The sequence below is a fragment of the Daucus carota genome, chromosome 4 (genome assembly GCF_001625215.2).
Source record: "Daucus carota subsp. sativus chromosome 4, DH1 v3.0, whole genome shotgun sequence".
Classification (NCBI taxonomy): Eukaryota; Viridiplantae; Streptophyta; class Magnoliopsida; order Apiales; family Apiaceae; genus Daucus; species Daucus carota.
Window position 1 is genome coordinate 17,190,936 of NC_030384.2, and position 18,176 is coordinate 17,209,111.

The 18,176-nt window shown below is 39.6% G+C and overlaps 1 non-coding gene across 1 annotated transcript; it reads left to right on the plus strand.

Moving 5' to 3' along the window:
* Nucleotides 1–17,379: 17,379 nt before the first annotated feature.
* On the plus strand, nucleotides 17,380–17,487 carry LOC135152490 (small nucleolar RNA R71). Its single transcript, XR_010291666.1, has one exon. It is a non-coding gene; the product is annotated as a small nucleolar RNA R71 (small nucleolar RNA).
* The last annotated feature ends 689 nt before the right edge of the window (nucleotides 17,488–18,176 follow it).

An 18,176-nucleotide genomic window follows, 5' to 3' on the forward strand; every position in this document is an offset into this window, starting at 1 on the left:
AATAGTGATAATTTGTAATTTTTATTTTCCAATTAAAAAAAAAAAGTCTTATGTAATACAAGTGACGATTTAGTTATTTATTTTTATAATTCTTTGATCAAGACAGTTCTTGTATGAGATGATCTCTTTTGTATTGTAATGATTCTTTTTTTTTTGCTCATTCAAAACAATTAATAAAATCAGTTTATAATTTATTTGTTTGATATTTTTATATAAATAAATAAATTAATTGTATAATGCCATGTGGCAAACTTTAGATGGCAATGAGCAACAGTTTTGAATAATTATTTGGACTAAATTTAGAGTGCCACGTGGACCAATCACTAGGTGTAATCTAGACCAATCAAAATGTGCCACGTGGACTAATCACTAGGTGCCATGTGGACCAATTAAAAGATGACGTATGGATGCCAAGTGGACCATCACTGCCATGTAGACCGATGACACGTCAGCTGATGACTCAACCATTTTCATTTCATAAAACGGGGTCCACCCAAATTTACCTACTAATATATGTATTTGTAAGTAAAGACTCTTTCTCCACGAACTTTTACTTACCAATCGTTACCAATATAATATTGGTAGGTAAAACTTTTTATCTACACATGTATCATCTTTACCTACACTTAAAAATGGTAGGTAAATGTCAAATTTCTTGTAGTGGTTACATCAAATACTGTACTAGTATTGGGTAAAATATTACCAGTTGATGAAGGAACTGCACCATAATTCAAGTTTTCAACACAGTCATCATCATCACTCTCTAGTTCAATTACTCCTTCAGTTTCATTTTCAAATTGAAGAACATCATGAAATCCTTCATCATCTAAGCCTTGAATTTTCTTGTCATCAAACATCACATGGACAGATTCCATAACAATGTTTAATCTTAGGTTATAAACTCTATAGGCTTTTCCAACAGCATATCCAACAAATATTCCTTCATCTGCCTTTGCTTCGAATTTACCAAGATTCTCACCTTGATTTCTTAACACAAAATACTTGCATCCAAAGACATGCAGAAAGTTCAATGTTGGCTTCTTCCCTTTAAAAAATTGATAGAGGGTCATTCCTTGTGCTTGATTTATCAGAGAGATATTTTGAGTGTAACATGCCGTGTTAACAGCTTCAGCCCAAAAGTAAGTTGGTAATTTTGATTCTTCAAGCATTGTTCAAGCAGCTTCAATAAGAGTTCCGTTCTTCCTTTCAACTACACCATTTTGTTGAGGAGTTCTTGCAGCAGAGAACTCATGGTGAATGCCTTTATCTTCACAGAAACTCTTCATAATAGAGTTCTTGAACTCAGTCCCCTTATCAATTCTGATCCTTGAGACTTTTCTTCCGGGATAAATGTTGTCAACTATCTTAATATGATTGATGATGATTTTACTCGCTTCATCCTTCGTATGAAGAAATAAGTCCAAGTAAATCTTGTAAAATCATCCACAATCACAAGGCAGTATTTCTTCTTTGAAATGGACATGATATTGACTGGTCCAAACAAATCCATATGAAGAAGCTGTAGAGGTCTATCAATTGAGGATTTCAGTTTGCTTTTGAAAGAGGACTTTCTTTTCTTTCCAATTTGACAAGTATCACAGGGACCATCCTTGGAAAATTCCAACTTTGGCAGTCCTCTAACAAGATCTTTTCTTACAAGATCATTCATGGCCTTGAAATTCAAATGGGACAATTTCTTATGCCATAGCCAGCTGTCATCCAAACTTGCTTTGCTGAACAAGCAAGTGAGAGAATCTGCACTGGTAGAGTTGAAATCAGCTATGTTGACATTTCCCTTCCTCTTTCCAGTTCAAACCACTTTGTTATCTTTCTTATCAGAGATAACATAGGCTTCTGTTGAGAACCAAACTTGATGTCCTCTGTCACATAGTTGACTGATGCTAAGCAAAATCGTGCTTAAGCCCTTTCACTAATGCAACATTGTCAATGATGACATTCCCTTTTGAAATTATGCCATATCCCAGAGTAAACCTTTTGCTGTCATCTCCAAAGGTTATACTTGGGCCAGCTCTTTCCTCAAACTTGCTGAGCAGGGTAGAATCTCCAGTCATGTGCCCTGAGCAACCACTATCAAGATACCAAAGATTCTTTCTTCCTCCCTACACAGATTCAAAACAATTTAAGTTGATTTTGGTATCCAAGCAGGCTTGGGTCCAGTTTTGTTAGACACAACCTTTGGTTTAGAAGAATTATTTTCCTTGGATTTAGAAGGTTTAGAAACAACTTCATCCTCAGAATTAATCTTCTTAACTTTAGGCATCACAACTGAGTTAGAGGAACCAACATTTGTAGAGTTCACAAAAAATTGATTTACATAAGCATGATTCATGTTATCATGATGATTGGGCATAGCAAACATGTTAAATGCACCAAAGTATGGATTAGGCATGAAAGGCATATTAGCATATTGAATGGGAGCATGTAGAAACATGGGCATATAAGACAAGTGAGCATTCATCATGGGATTAGGCATGCAATGATCAAATGGAGCATTTTTGCAGTTAACAGCAAGATGATTAACACTACTACATTTAGAACAAGTTTTTCTGACAGCATTTTTGTCAGGTGTGTAATCATTCTTTTTGTTGATCCCAACTTTGCCATTCCTAGAGCCCTTCTTCTTTCCTTTTCCATCTTCTATTCTTTCTTCACTGTGACCAATCCCTTCTCTTTCAATTTTCTTGGAACTACCAGATTCCTTTACAAAGTTCTTATTTATGGGCCCATATTTCTTTTCCAACTTCTTGAGTTTGTTGTCATCAACTGCTGTTTGATTTTTTTATGGATAGCTTTCATCCGTTGATTGAGTATCTATCAATGGATGATCACTATCCACTAAGAGATCAGATTCATCTAACAACTTTTTGTTCTTTTTCCAGGAATTTTTACATGATTCCTCAATAACTTGTCTTGAGCACATGTTCTCAAGAACATTCCTAGAATCCTTCCATTTAGCAATTATCTCTTGTTCCCTTTCCAATTGCTTCTTGAGAATTTTTTCTCTTTTCAGAACAGCCAGAAACTCATCTTTCGCAAGCTCAGAAGACTTTTTGAATTTATCCATTTGGATTAATTCAGTTTCATGCTTTCCATTTCTTTCAGCAAGCAAATCATTAGTCCCTTTAATTCTAACATTTTCTTTTGTCAGAGATTTAAGAAAGACTCTAAGATTATAGATTTCATTAGACATTTCATCAATGATTTGTTTGCATTCAGACTTAGTGAGATCAGATGTGTTGGTGGTTTTTACCTGTCCATTGCTGGTGGTGGAAGAATCAGCTTCATCTCCAATTGCCATCAAGGCAAGATTGACATGCTCCTCATTGTCAGAATCACCTTCATCAGCAACCTAGTCACCATCCTCAGTTATGAATGCCTTTTCCTTGCTTTGCTTGAGTAGATCAAAATACTTTCTTCTATAATCCACATTTTCTGAGGAGGATCCTTTCTTTTCACCAGAAGGTCTTCTGCACTCATTAGAAAAGTGTCCAGGTAGACCACAGTGTTAGGGTTATACTGAAATATTCGTTTGAAGTATATAACAATTATTTGAGAATCTTGAATGCATGTTTTCACATTGTCTGTATATTATATATTGTAGACAATCTAGTATCAAATGGGATAGTAGAAGATTAGATTGTCGAGTTCCTTATATAATATAATAAAGGTTCACAGTCGAGGTGGTGTTAGACAAACCACTGGAACAGCTGAAGTATTATTTGGAAATAGTTTAACTTGACTATTGAATAATACTTGTATACTTTGTGTATATTGAACGGGATCAAAATAGTAGAATAATTGTTTCTTTAATTCTGACAATAAAGAACTAAGATTCTATGATGTTATTAATGCTTAAGTTCTTAATCCGGATATAGTGATTGACACTTATATTTAATGCACATACCTTGACTCATAAGTTAAGTAATTTATTTTAAATTACGAATTTATGTATTGGGCAATGACATTATATACAGAGTGGGATATTGACTATAGAAGGAAACCGTGTCCGAAAAATATATTCGGGTGATGATGTCCTCTTGAAAGCTCATAAAGATAATTATGCTTTAGTCCTGCAGGCAGATTTGTTCTTGCATTATTATAAGGTTGAGTGGATGATCAAGGATAAAAGATATTGATTAAATTAATTGTCAGAAATTAATTTAATTAATGGACATGCGATATCTTAAACATGGGGAATTTATAAGCAATTAATATGGGAGCCGAATTAAATAATTAATTTACGGAATTAGGAAAGGTAGTGCAAATATTAATTCTTTAGTGGATTGAATTAATATTTAATGACATTGGGCCTGGCCCGGAATGTCATTAGAAGGCCTGACCTAATGGTCCATGATCCCTACTGTAGCCTATATATATTCTCGTTCTCCAAAAGCTGAAAGACACACCAAAACGAATTCATCCTAGAGTCAGAGAGGCAGACGTTTTTCTCAAGGAGACAGCTAGGGTTTTGGTTTTCCGAGCTTTAAGGAGAGGCACACCTTGGGAGATCGAAGGCCACACTTCGTCCAAGGAAAATCAGAGAATACAGTAGAAGACGTGGATTTGAATTGCTTGCGCCGTAGCGATAAAGGTTAATATTCTGTTCAAACTTTTAATTAGTATCATAAAACGCAGGGCCAAGGTCCGATTGTTCCTACAATGGCATCAGAGCGAGGTTGCGGTTGCGGTTCTGCGTTTTATGATATGTAGTCCATGTCATGATTATATGTATGCATGTATGTAGTGGTTCTGTGATGCAGGTTGTTATCCACTATTATCGCCATGTTTTAATTATGTGTTTTGGATCCCACGTGGTTTATCGTGGTTATTCTGTTATGTTTGGATTCCACGTGGTTTATCGTGGCTGTTGTAAATCACGAGGGTTGATCGTGATAGTTTTGATTTTGTAATTCAATTTGTAATTGTTTTAGATTATGATCTGATGTAATAGAATAGGCTGGTTCGTCTGTACAATTTGTATGTAATTGTTTGATCAACGGGGCTGCAAGAAACAAGGATCTTCCGCTGCTGCGATTAGGGTTTCAGGGGTGCTGCACAGTTTTGGCCGTAACTTTTGCATACGGTGTCCGATTTGGGCGAATGAGCACTTTTCGGAGACGGCAGAATGAGAATGTTTTTGAGGCTGTTTTCGGAACTTTTCGAGGCATTCTGAGGCCGTTTAGGCCTCCAAACGGGCTCTCGAAGTTTTCTGGAATCTTCCGAAGGATGAATTCGAAGCTGATTTTACCGGGGCCATAATAGTGGACGTGTTTTATTATGATTTACATAATACTTGATTAGTGTTGTTATGTGTTTTTTGTCTTTGTTGTTATGCCATGTGATACTAACCCTTCGCATGCTAGAATGACATGGACATAGGGATGTTTTTCATTAATGCTTTAATCATGATAGTATGCTACCATGTTATGTGTTCTTTGTGTTGCTATGATCATGATAGTATGCATGTGGACTTCGAAGAACTAACATAGGGTGATGCATCTAGATTAAAATCCTCAAAGTAAATTCTAAGTGGGAGATGGAATTAATATGATATTAAATCCCGTGGTCTCCATCATTGTTTGTATGTAATTTAACATAAAGACGAATATAAATTATGTATACGTCACCCATCGTGGCATGTAATTTATGGTGTCTAGAATTATATAGATATTACTGGAACAAACTTCTTAAATTAATAAGAATAGATACGAATTTTCATTATCTCTGATTTGGGGCGATTTTTAAGGCTTATGGGTATTAAGTGAGACCGATGTGACTCCTCCACTGCCTAGAAATCAAACCAGACACGAATATTGAATTAAAGTATTCTATTCAAGGAATATTGGAAGGTATACATGCCGCCCATCGTGGCGTACCAAGTTCCATAGGTTTCGGATAATTTAAGATTTGATGATGGTATACACTTAGCTATGAAAAATAATAGAGACCACCCCAATGTGGTTTATTGTTTAGTAATAGGACCGAAGTAACGTTTAAACAAATTTAGGTGGTATACATGTCACCCATCGTGACGTACCAGAAACTTATGGTGTTTAAACGTTAGTGCATTTAATTTTAATAATTGTTAGAGGAACTAATAGGTCTTAATTTTTAATGCACCCTTCTTTATGTGTAATGTGATTTTTTCATGCATGATTCTCCGGATAAAATGGGCTTTAATCCACTGTTCACCAAACTTAAGGATAACAAACTTATCGGACCTAACTATATTGAATGGAAACGTAATTTGGACATTGTGTTGACTGCTGAGGAGTACAACTTTTGCACTTATGAACCCAAGCCTGAGCAGCCCGCTGCTGATGCTCCTGATGAGGAGAAAGAGTATTATAAGCGGTGGATAAAGGCTGATGAGATGTCGCGATGTTACATTCTGGCAGCAATGTCGGGTGTTTTGCAGCATCATCATCAGGCTATGGCCACTGCTTCGGATATGCTCTTTAATCTCAAGGAACTTTTTGGAGATCAGAATAGGGCTGCTAGGCAAGTAGCCATGAAGGCTTTGATGAACACTCAGATGGCTGAAGGTACACCTGCAAGTGATCATGTTCTCAAGATGATGTCACATCTGAATGAGATAGAGATCCTTGGTGCAGAGCTTGACGGGGAAACCCAGATTGACGTTATCCTTATGAGCTTGCCCAAGAGTTTTGAGCAGTTCCGCTTGAATTACAACATGAACAAGAGGCAGTATAGTCTTGCGGAACTGCTGACAGAACTTCAGGCAGCTGAAGGATTATTTCACCAGAGTGTTCAAGTGAATGTGGCTGAGAAAGGTTCTTCCTCTAAGCCGAAAGGCAATAAGAAGAAGAAAAAGGCTCAGACACAGAAAGCTGTGAAGGCAGTGGGAGTTCAAGGTGGTGTGAAAAAGCCTAAGAGGAAGTGCTACTGGTGCAAGCAGTCGGGTCACTGGAAAAAGGATTGTCCTCTTCCTAAGAAGACAAACGATACTGGTATGTCTCTTTCTCTAGTTACAGAAACATTTGTAGCGGCTATATCTACGAGCACTTGGTGTGTAGATACTGGAGCCACTGATCATGTTTGTAACTCTATGCAGGGGTTCCAGCAATCCAGAATGCTTAGAGATGGTGAGATCTACGTGTTCATGGGAGATGCTACGAAAGTAGCAGTAGTTGCAGTAGGAGTTATTCATTTATCTTTTAGTTCTGATAGGATTTTGGTTTTGAACAATTGTCTTTATGTACCTTCTTTTAGAAGGAATTTGATTTCGGTTTCTAAACTTTCTATGGATGGTTATAATTTTTGTTTGGATTGTAATGTTTCTATTATGATGAATAAACTGATTATATGTTCTGGTACATTGCAAGACAATTTGTATATAATTAATCCTAGTCAACCCGCACTGCAACTACAACATAGGGTATTGAACAACACATCTTCTACCTCTAATAAAAGAAAGGAACCTTCTAGTTTGAACCAAACATATCTTTGGCACTTGAGATTAGGTCATATTAACTTGAGGAGGATTCAAAGACTGGTAGTAGACGGGCCTTTAGGCTCATTGGCAGTGGAGCCATTTCCAGTTTGTGAATCCTGCTTGGAAGGTAAAATGACCAATAGGCCTTTTAAGGCAAAGGGGAATAGAGCCAAAGAAGTGTTAGGATTGGTTCACTCTGATTTATGTGGAGCTATGAATATCCAAGCAAGAGGTGGTTATGAGTATTTCGTCACTTTTATTGACGATTATTCTAGATATGGGTACGTTTATTTGTTGCGCCGTAAGTCTGAGTGCTTTGAGAAATTCAAAGAGTACAAAGCTAAAACGGAGAAGCGACATAATAAAAGTATCAAGTCGCTACGATCTGATCGTGGTGGCGAATACTTGCTTGGGGAATTCAGGGAATATTTATCATAGAATGGGATAGTGTTAGGTCCTGGAACGATTGTAGAAGGGGGGGTTGAATACAATCGTCACTTAAAAATAATCGCGGCGGAATAAATCTGATTGGAATGTAACTTGTTAATCAGATTAAGATTAATTAATATAACAATGTTTTAAGTCGTTATATAATTAATATGGTTCATTTTAATGTCCACTAGTTCGTAGAATAAATTTGACAGAAAGTATTCTAACTCAGTGGAACAAAACAACCGAATGATCAAAGCACAGTTGTTCGCAAAAATCTACACGCAAGCGCACGTGATCACAAGTAATATATTAAGTTCGATCCCACAGAGACTGGTGAATTAAGAATACGCACCTATGCAACAATGTATGAGTAATTTTCACTGCTAAGACAATTAACAAGGATGTGTTCTTTTATACTAATAACTAAATTTACTAATCAAAATCAGAATAGGAAAACACATGGGATTCTAACTTCATTATCGAATTCATCTAGAATTGAAATTACTGATTAACATGTGACTGTTGATCCTAATCAGACAACACGAAAGTAATACATGCCAACTCTCGTTGCACACATATCATACCAATCAAAATCCGCAATTAAGACAGAAATCTCATGGACACCAACAAAGCTCAGACCCTATATCTCTATAGCGGTAGTGTAAGCAGAGAGGTTTAATAGCAAGTCATCTATCGTGATTACACAGGGTGATAAAAATAGTTCAAGTCTACCACAAATTATGCTTCATTCACATAATCCTATGTTTACATGGCATAGTTCTAAATTCAATCATCCACTCTCGCTTCAGAAAGAATTAACAAACAACTTAGAAGTTAGCTACGCTCCTAAGAAGAATAAGCACGGCTCATGCAAAGAAATCAACGTACGTCACACAATCAAGCAATTAATATTCGTTACTAGACTACATCGATAAATCCATTAGAATCCCATGAAGGCGGTTAGTTCATAATCGAACTAATCGACATCATGGGTTCTAGTGAAAACATGATAAATAAAAGACGAGAATTAAGCAGAATAAAAGTGCTTGAATTAATAATAAAGAACACAACGTTACAGAATTGATGTTCACGATTTCGCTCGAAACTGTCACTTCCTCGCGAAGAACGATCCAATACAATACTGATAATGTGCTTGATTACAAGAGAAAAACTGATAAAACTATATTACGATATTCTACGATACAAGTGAGGCTAGGGTTTTTACACATGAGAAATTAGATACATTGACCAAGTCAACCGGACCTTGACCGCTTCTAAAATCCGTCAGAAAAGCTCCAAAAATCGGCCCGGAACAGCTCTGCTGGGCGCGGCCGCGCTAAACTAGCGCAGGCGCGCTAGTGGGACAGTAGCTAGCGCGGGCGCGCTACTGTCTGCCACTGGCAGCCCGTTTCTTCGTTTTTTAGCTCGTTCTCGCGTGCATGCCCTTCCTCGCTCTATTACCACTTCCGTAGGTGATCACGGTTGCATTTAGCACATGCAACAAGCCCTTTAAACCCCTAGATAGCTCTAGTGGACGAGTGTGTTCTCGTGAGGGTTTGTAGAAGATGTACCCACAAAATCCCAAGTCGTGATGAATCCACAATTCTCTATTCTTGCAAATATTGCACCAAAAACAACCTAAAATGATAGAAAATCACTTCATCACCTCAACTCGTGACCTGCACAGAAAAACACTAAAAACACATCAAAAGACACTAAACACTTAAGTACAACCAACCAATTTAAGTGGAAATGAAGGCCTATAAGTGTGTATAAATACCACTTATCACACCCCAAACTTAAACTGATGCTTGTCCTCAAGCGTCAACGACACTATACAATAATACAATGCAATGCATGAATGCAACTGCGTGATGAATGAGTGAACTATGAAGTAATTGCCTTGCCAATTATAATACCTCAGATTGTGCTAATGTTCTCGCATTTCACTTCTCTCGCTACTAAGTCAATTACTTTTCTATTTACAAGTGTGGAGTGCCAGTGTGTGCAAGCATGCTCTTTTATTGAGACAAGACAAAAACTACTACTCCCACAGAATCCCAATCAAGAATCGTAAAAGTTTAGAACTAACACCCCGTCACTCAAGTCCAACTAAAAGCCAAGGTCCCAAAGAATGTCCACACCCTTCTATTTTATTCACTATATTTTTTTTTTCTTTTTATTGGTGATTAATTGCTCGGTCTAAGGTCAGAGCGCTTCGCAGTGTAAATGCGTTACGAACACCACAAGACTTCACACACCAATTATTCACTCTATTCTAGTGGTTTATTTAACCGTGCAATGGTTGAGATCCCTAAAGATTTATGCACTAGTACCCATGTAGCGAGTGTTGGGTCAACAATCCCAAACCACGAAGGGCTTTAGGTTGTTAGGCACAAAGTCCCCTCAGACTTAATTACTCGAGTACTAATGAGCTCAACCTAGTTAATTCTACCACTTATTTTTCTAGTGAATTTTATTTACTACTATTTCTTTTTTCTTTTTTTCTATATTTTTTTCTAGAAAGGTATATCTACTCCTCAGTTCCCCCAAACTTAAGATTTACAGACCTAAGCTGAAGGGTGCTCAATTCAATCCTAGAATTCAAGGATTTCGTCTAAATCCTATCTCAAGAACATATGTGAATTACAATTTCCAACACAAGCAATTTCCAAGTACCTAGCATTGCAATTGAAACTACTAATAAAGAACTACGCACATAACTCATCATAGGCAATTAACTTGGCTTATACTTCATAATTCATGCAAATGCTCGTGATACTAACTACAACAATTACTACTAAACATGTAAAATAAAATAATAAAAAAAATTGAGAAAATAGAAAAAAACGTGAGAAATAATCAAGACAAAAAAAAACGTGAACTACATGCACTAACTAACACATGCAATAATAAACAAAATTACAATAACATGCTCTTCCTTAGATTACCACCCCCAAACTTAAAATTTTCAATGTCCCCATTGAAAGCGGTAAAAAGGCTAGAGCACCACGTACCTACTCGGAATCCGAATCCTCACCCTCCTCTGCTGGAGGTGAATCAGGTGGAGGATACTGCATCCCTGCTCCGAATACTGGCCACTGAACTGTGACCCCCTGTGCCTGGAAAGCATTACCAAGAGCTTGTGTCAAGTCAAATGCAAACCTCTGGTGGATGTCATGCATAGTGTCCATCCGTCTCGCTAGTCGGCGATAATGAACATCTCCCATCGGTTCGGAGCTCCTCTCCGTCTGAGAAGTACTAGCTCCAGAAGCTCTAGTCCGCTCCCTCCTAATGAACCCTGGACGTCCCCCTGGCATCTCATCATATATGTAACCGAGTCCTCGAGGGTGAGGAACGGCTCCTTCCCACTCTGTCATCCGGCTGATCGCCGAATGATCAATAGGTGCTGCTGGCAACTGTAATTGCTCGTTGGCTGGCCAACGAACACCGCTTGATCGACAGAGCTTCGTAACAATTGTGCCATACGGAATGGCACCAGTGGTTCCTCCTTGTAAGAACCTCAGAATCCCCTGATGAATCACATGTCCCAGATCAATATACTTGTCCGAGACAATCCCAAAGAGCAGAATAGCTCTATCCACCGTCACCTCATGCCCATGTGAAGATGGCATGATGTTAGCACAGATGAAGGCGTACCATGCTTTCGCATACCGGTTCAAAGCGGCTGCCGGAAAAGAAACATGTGCCGGCAAAGGAGGTGCCGTCATCTTCCAATTCGTATCCGGCACGCACATGTCATACACCAACCTATCAAGATCAATCGGATCCTCGTCAAACCGGCGTTTGGCACGCCCAATCCTCTCTACAACCCAATCTTCTTCATTACGGCGCTTGGCACGCCCCCAATCACTCTACGGATCGCCTCCGCGCTATACTCCACCCGGGTGCCTCGCACCACCGTGAAACCATCGCGATTCTCCTTGGCATTAGCATAGAACTCGCGAATAATAGCCAAGGGAACCGCCTCCGGAGCCTCGCAAAAAGACTCCCATCCCCTTTCTTGAATCATGCTTAAGAGATCCCCATCTTCAGCTGTGGGTAAGAATCCCCTCTCCTTGACTATCGACTTATTCATAAGCCGTTGAAACTCGGTTCGTGCACCATCGGAGGTGAATTCAACCTCGCCCATCGAGGAAGAATCGCTAGATGTAGGGGCTTGGGTGCTTGGTCCTTGTGATCTTCGGGCTCTTTTGGGTGCCATTGATAGAGATCGAAAGTTGCAAGAGATTTGTGTGTAGTGGGTTTGAGAGATTTGATGGTGGTTGTGTGTATGGAGGTGTATATATATAAATAGGGTTTATAGAATTAGAATAGGAATTGGAGATGGGTTTTGTGTTTATATAGGATTTTGAGAGCTGAGTTAGGGTTATTGAGGATATATTTCGGGCTAGGCATGCAAAATTAGGATTGTGGGCTTTTAAAAACGGAAAATAAATATTTTTGGGAGAAAATCGGGCTTCTGGGCAGACAGTAGCGCGGGCGCGCTAAGTGCAGCGCGGGCGCGCTGAGCAACTTAGCGCGGGCGCGCTGGACACTAGCGCGGGCGCGCTAGTGTCTGCCACCCAGGGCCGAATTTTCTCGTTTTTTGCGTTTTTGAGGGTTACAATGGTACAACATGGTTCCAATGCGCGGGTTGCCTCCCACGAAGCGCTTGTTTAACGTCGTTAGCTCGACGTGAAGTCCAGAATTAACCCGATTCCGATTGAAGAATTGTGGTTTGTACCTCACGATTCACATTCCCTCCAAAGTAAGGCTTCAACCGTTGACCATTAACCTTAAATGCTTCATCCGGTGATTTGGCATAGATTTCTACCGCACCGTGGGGGAATACCGTCTTGACTGTAAACGGTCCCGACCAGCGTGACTTGAGTTTCCCTGGAAACAGCTTCAACCGAGAGTTATACAATAGAACCAATTGTCCTACCACAAAAGATTTTTGTATCAACCGCTGATCATGCAATCTTTTCACCTTCTCTTTGTAGATTTTGTTATTTTCATAAGCACGGAGGCGGGACTCGTCCAACTCATTGAGTTGAATCATGCGTTTCTCTCCAGCTAATTGTAAGTCGAAATTCAACTTCTTTAGTGCCCAATAAGCTTTATGTTCCAATTCTACTGGTAAGTGACAAGCTTTCCCAAACACTAGCTGAAATGGAGAAGTACCCAATGGTGTTTTGTAAGCTGTTCGATAAGCCCAAGCAGCTTCATCTAATCGCAAAGACCAATCTTTCCTAGAAGGGTTAACCACCTTCTCCAAGATGCGTTTGATCTCTCTGTTAGACACTTCAGCTTGACCATTCGTTTGAGGATGATAAGCAGTAGCAACCCGGTGATTGATATTATACCTCGTCATCAAGGTTGTGAATTTCCGATTGCAGAAATGAGAGCCTTCATCACTGATAATGACTCTAGGGACTCCGAAACGGGTAAAGATTTGTTTTTGTAGAAATTGCAAGACCACCTTAGCATCATTTGTAGGTAAAGCTTTCACCTCCACCCATTTAGACACGTAATCAACTGCTAATAGAATATACTGGTTGTTGCAAGACGAAATGAACGGTCCCATAAAGTCAATACCCCAAACGTCAAATATTTCGACTTCCAAAAGCATTTTAAGAGGCATTTCATTCCTCCTAGAAATATTACCTGTGCGTTGACAGCGATCGCAACCCAACACAAATTGATGAGCATCTTTAAACAGAGTTGGCCAGTAAAAACCTGCTTGAAGTACCCTCTTTGCTGTCTTCTCTCCGCTATAATGGCCCCCATAACCAGTGGAATGGCACTCGCGCAAAACTCCCTCAACTTCATTATTAGGAATACACCGTCTGAGAATCTGATCGACTCCTTGTTTAAACAGAAAGGGTTCATCCCAAATATACCATTTCACATCGTGAAGGAATTTCTTGCGTTGAGCATAAGAGAATTCTGGAGGAATGACCTTACTCACCAGATAATTTACAATGTCAGCAAACCATGGCTCTTCGGCCTCAACTCCAAACAACTGTTCATCTAGGAAGAATTCATTAATTAGAGTGTTGTCGGTAGTTTGTTTGCTATGATCTTCTAGTCGGGATAAATGATCCGCTACCTGGTTTTCTGTGCCCTTCCGATCTTTAATTTCTACATCAAATTCTTGGAGTAATAGAACCCAACGAATTAGCCTTGGTTTGGAATCCTTCTTTGAAATGAGATACCGAATGGCTGCATGATCAGTGTATACCACTACCTTTGTTCCAAGAAGATAAGACCTGAACTTCTCAAAGCTAAAGACAATAGCTAGAAGCTCTTTTTCTGTAGTAGTGTAGTTCAACTGTGCATCATTTAAAGTTTTGCTGGCGTAGTAGATAACATGAAACACATTACTTGTACGCTGGCCCAGTACAACTCCTACAGCATAATCACTGGCATCACACATCAATTCGAATGGTTTACTCCAATCAGGTGCAGTGATGATAGGTGCTGATGTCAACTTCTTTTTCAAAATTTCAAATGCTTCCAAGCACTCCTCATCAAATTTGAATGGAATGTCTTTCTCTAACAGATTGCAAAGAGGTTTGGAAATTTTTGAGAAGTCCTTGATGAACCTCCGATAGAAACCTGCATGACCAAGGAAGCTTCGGATGCCCTTAACCGAGAGTGGTGGAGGAAGATTTTTAATTGTTTCCACCTTCGCTTTATCAACTTCCAGTCCCTTGGCAGATACTTTATGTCCCAATATGATTCCTTCTTGCACCATGAAATGGCATTTTTCCCAATTGAGAATCAGATTAGTTTCCACACAGCGCTTAAGAACCATTCTCAGATTCGTGAGGCATTCGTCATAAGATGTTCCAAATACAGAAAAATCGTCCATGAATACCTCCACATTGATGCCGATCATCTCTGAGAATATTGCCATCATGCACCTTTGAAAAGTGGCAAGTGCACCGCATAAGCCAAAGGTACTCTTCGGAATGCAAATGTCCCATAAGGGCATGTAAAGGTTGTCTTTTCTTGATCCTCCGGAGAAATAGCAATCTGATTATAGCCAGAATACCCATCCAACAGGCAATAGAATTCATGACCAGCCAACCTGTCAAGCATCTGATCAATAAAGGCAGAGGGAAGTGATCCTTCCTTGTAGCTTTATTCAGCTTTCTGTAGTCCATGCAAATCCTCCAACCAGTGACAGTTCTAGTTGAGATGAGTTCCCCTTTTTCGTTGGCTACTACTGTCATGCCTCCTTTCTTAGGCACACATTGTACTGGACTCACCCATGAGCTATCTGAAATTGGATATATGATACCTGCATCGAGCCATTTAAGAATCTCTTTCTTTACAACCTCTTTCATGATAGGATTTAACCTTCTCTGTTGTTCCACTGAAGGTTTGCTTCCTTCTTCAATGAGAATTTTGTGTTGACAAAAGGATGGACTGATTCCCTTGATATCAGCTATAGTCCAACCAATTGCTGTTTTGAATTCCCTTAGCACCCTCAAAAGTTTTTCCTCTTCCTCACCTGACAAGTTAGCTGCAATAATAACAGGAAGAGTAGAGCCTTCACCAAGAAAAGCATACCTCAAGTGATCCGGTAGCGGTTTAAGTTCAAGTTTAGGTGCTTCGATCACTGATGGTTGTAGTGGTTTATGATCTTCCTTTTGTTCCTCCAAACCAAGAGATTCGACAGGTGGTTCAAAATTCCTTCGCCAAGGTGATGAGTTAAGATGATGGAGTTCTTCCAATTCTTCTTCACTGTCCAATTCCTCATCATTGGTAAGGATTGCTTCCAATACATCATTCTGTAAAACCCGCTGGCTATTAGCTTCTGCCGTAGTATCAAGTACATCCATACTGAAACAAGATTCCTCATCAGTTGGTAATTTCATTGCATTGAATACGTTGAACGTGACCGTCTGATCTTGTATTCTCATTGTAAGTTCCCCTTTTTGGACATCGATCAAAGTTTGCCCGGTGGCTAAAAAGGGTCTACCCAAGATGATAGCAATTCTTTTGTCTTCTTCATAATCAAGAATCACGAAGTCGGCTGGAAATATTAATTTATCAACCTTGACCAGCACATCTTCAATTATACCCCTCGGATATGTGATCGAACGATCAGCCAGCTGTAAAGACATGTTTGTCGGCTTAAGCTCTGGCAGGCCAAGTTGTGTGAAGATAGATAGAGGCATCAGATTGATGCTAGCTCCCAAGTCGCACAGACACTTATCAAAAGAGAACTCCCCAATAGTGCAAGGGATAGTGAAGCTTCCCGGATCTTTCAGCTTAGGTGGTAATTTCTGTTTAAGTACAGCACTACATTCCTCTGTTAGTGCCACTGTCTCTAATTCTTCGAGCTTTAGCTTTTTTGAAAGAATACCCTTCATGAATCTGGCATAGCTAGGCATTTGCTCGAGTGCTTCTGCAAACGGAATGTTGATGTGAAGCTTTTTGAAAACCTCAAGGAATTTACCAAATTGCTTATCCAGTTGCTGTTTCTTCAACCTCCTTGGAAACGGAGGTGGTGGATATAATGGCTTTGACACCGGAGCAGCTGCAGGGATAGCCCTATCCATTTCAACATTAGGTTTTATGCCAATTGTATTCGAAGGATGTTCTGCTGGAATTTCTTGCGGTTCATCATCCTGATCTTGTACTAATGTTGAGGTTGGCCCTGTTGTAGTTTTTCCAGATCTCAGCGTAATGGATTGGACTTGCTCTTTAGGGTCCCTCTTACCTGGTACCTCTGTATCACTAGGGAGATTCCCCTGTGGTCTGCTTAATAAAGCATTAGCTAACTGACCGACTTGTGTCTCCAAGGCTTTTAAAGTTACTGCCTGACTCTGTACATGAGTCTTAGTTCTTCCATGTCAGACCTTTCGTTAGCTGATTGCCCATGATTCTGAAATCTCGGAGGGTGATATGGCTGTTTAGGTGCATACTGTTGTGGAGTTCCAGCCTGACTATACTGTTTAGGTCCCTGTTGAAATCCTTGTTGAGGCTGATTATAACCCTGATTATTACTCCAGCTGAAATTCGGATGATTTAGGTTGTTAGGATGGTAAGTAGCTGGAGCAGGCTGTTGACCTCTCTGAAAGTTGCTCACAAATTGTGCTGATTCACTAGAAATGGCACACTGATCAGTAGAGTGAGTACCCGCACATAATTCGCAAATTGAGATTGGCTGTTGAATTCCTTGGTTAGCCAGAGAATCGACTTTCATCGTGAGAGCCTTAAGTTGAGCAGCAATAGCTGTAGACGTGTCAAGATCAAGAACTCCGGCTACCTTCCCTTGAGTAAGTCTTTGAGTAGGGTTCTGATATTCATTAGCAGCCATCATTTCAATAAGATCATAAGCTTCTTCATAACTTTTAGCCCATAGCGCACCTCCAGAAGCAGCATCAAGCATAGGTCTGGATTGAGGTCCAAGACCATTATAGAAACTGTTTATTTGCATCCAATCCGGCATGCCATGATGGGGACACTTCCTTAGCATCTCCTTATATCGCTCCCAGGCTTTCACAGAATGTTTCTCCTGATTGTTGAGAGAATTGAGATAGAGCATTTCGTAGTGCAGCAGTCTTTGCCATGGGGAAGAATTTAGTGAGAAATTTCTGAGCTAGATCTTCCCATGTAGTAATAGAACCAGATGGTACAGAATGTAACCATCCCTTAGCCTTATCTCTCAGTGAAAATGGAAAAAGCCTTAGCTTCACAGCATCATCAGAGACTTCATTAAATTTGAAGGTGTCACAGATCTCTATAAAATTACGTATATGCATATTAGGGTCTTCAGTAGGAGAATCCCCATACTGTACCGAGTTCTGGACCATTTGAATAGTTCCTGGTTTGATTTCAAAGGCTTTGGCTGCGATTGCAGGCCTGACAATGCTTGACTGGATATCATCGATCTTTGGCATAGAGAAATCCTTCAATGCCTTACTGTCTGGTTGTGCTTCAGGTTCTGTCATTGTTTCAGAATCAGAAGAAGAAGATGAATCAATTGCTTCCTTACGAGCTCTAGAACGTGTTAGCATAAACGCGACCCAGTACCTGAAATAAAGAAAAGAAAAGAAAAGTGAGAAGAGAATAGAATCCTAGTCAGTGAATTTTAATGCACACTGATGACAAGTACATAAACTAATTAATTAACACCGAGTCCCCGGCAGCGGCGCCAAAAACTTGTTCGCAAAAATCTACACGCAAGCGCACGTGATCACAAGTAATATATTAAGTTCGATCCCACAGAGACTGGTGAATTAAG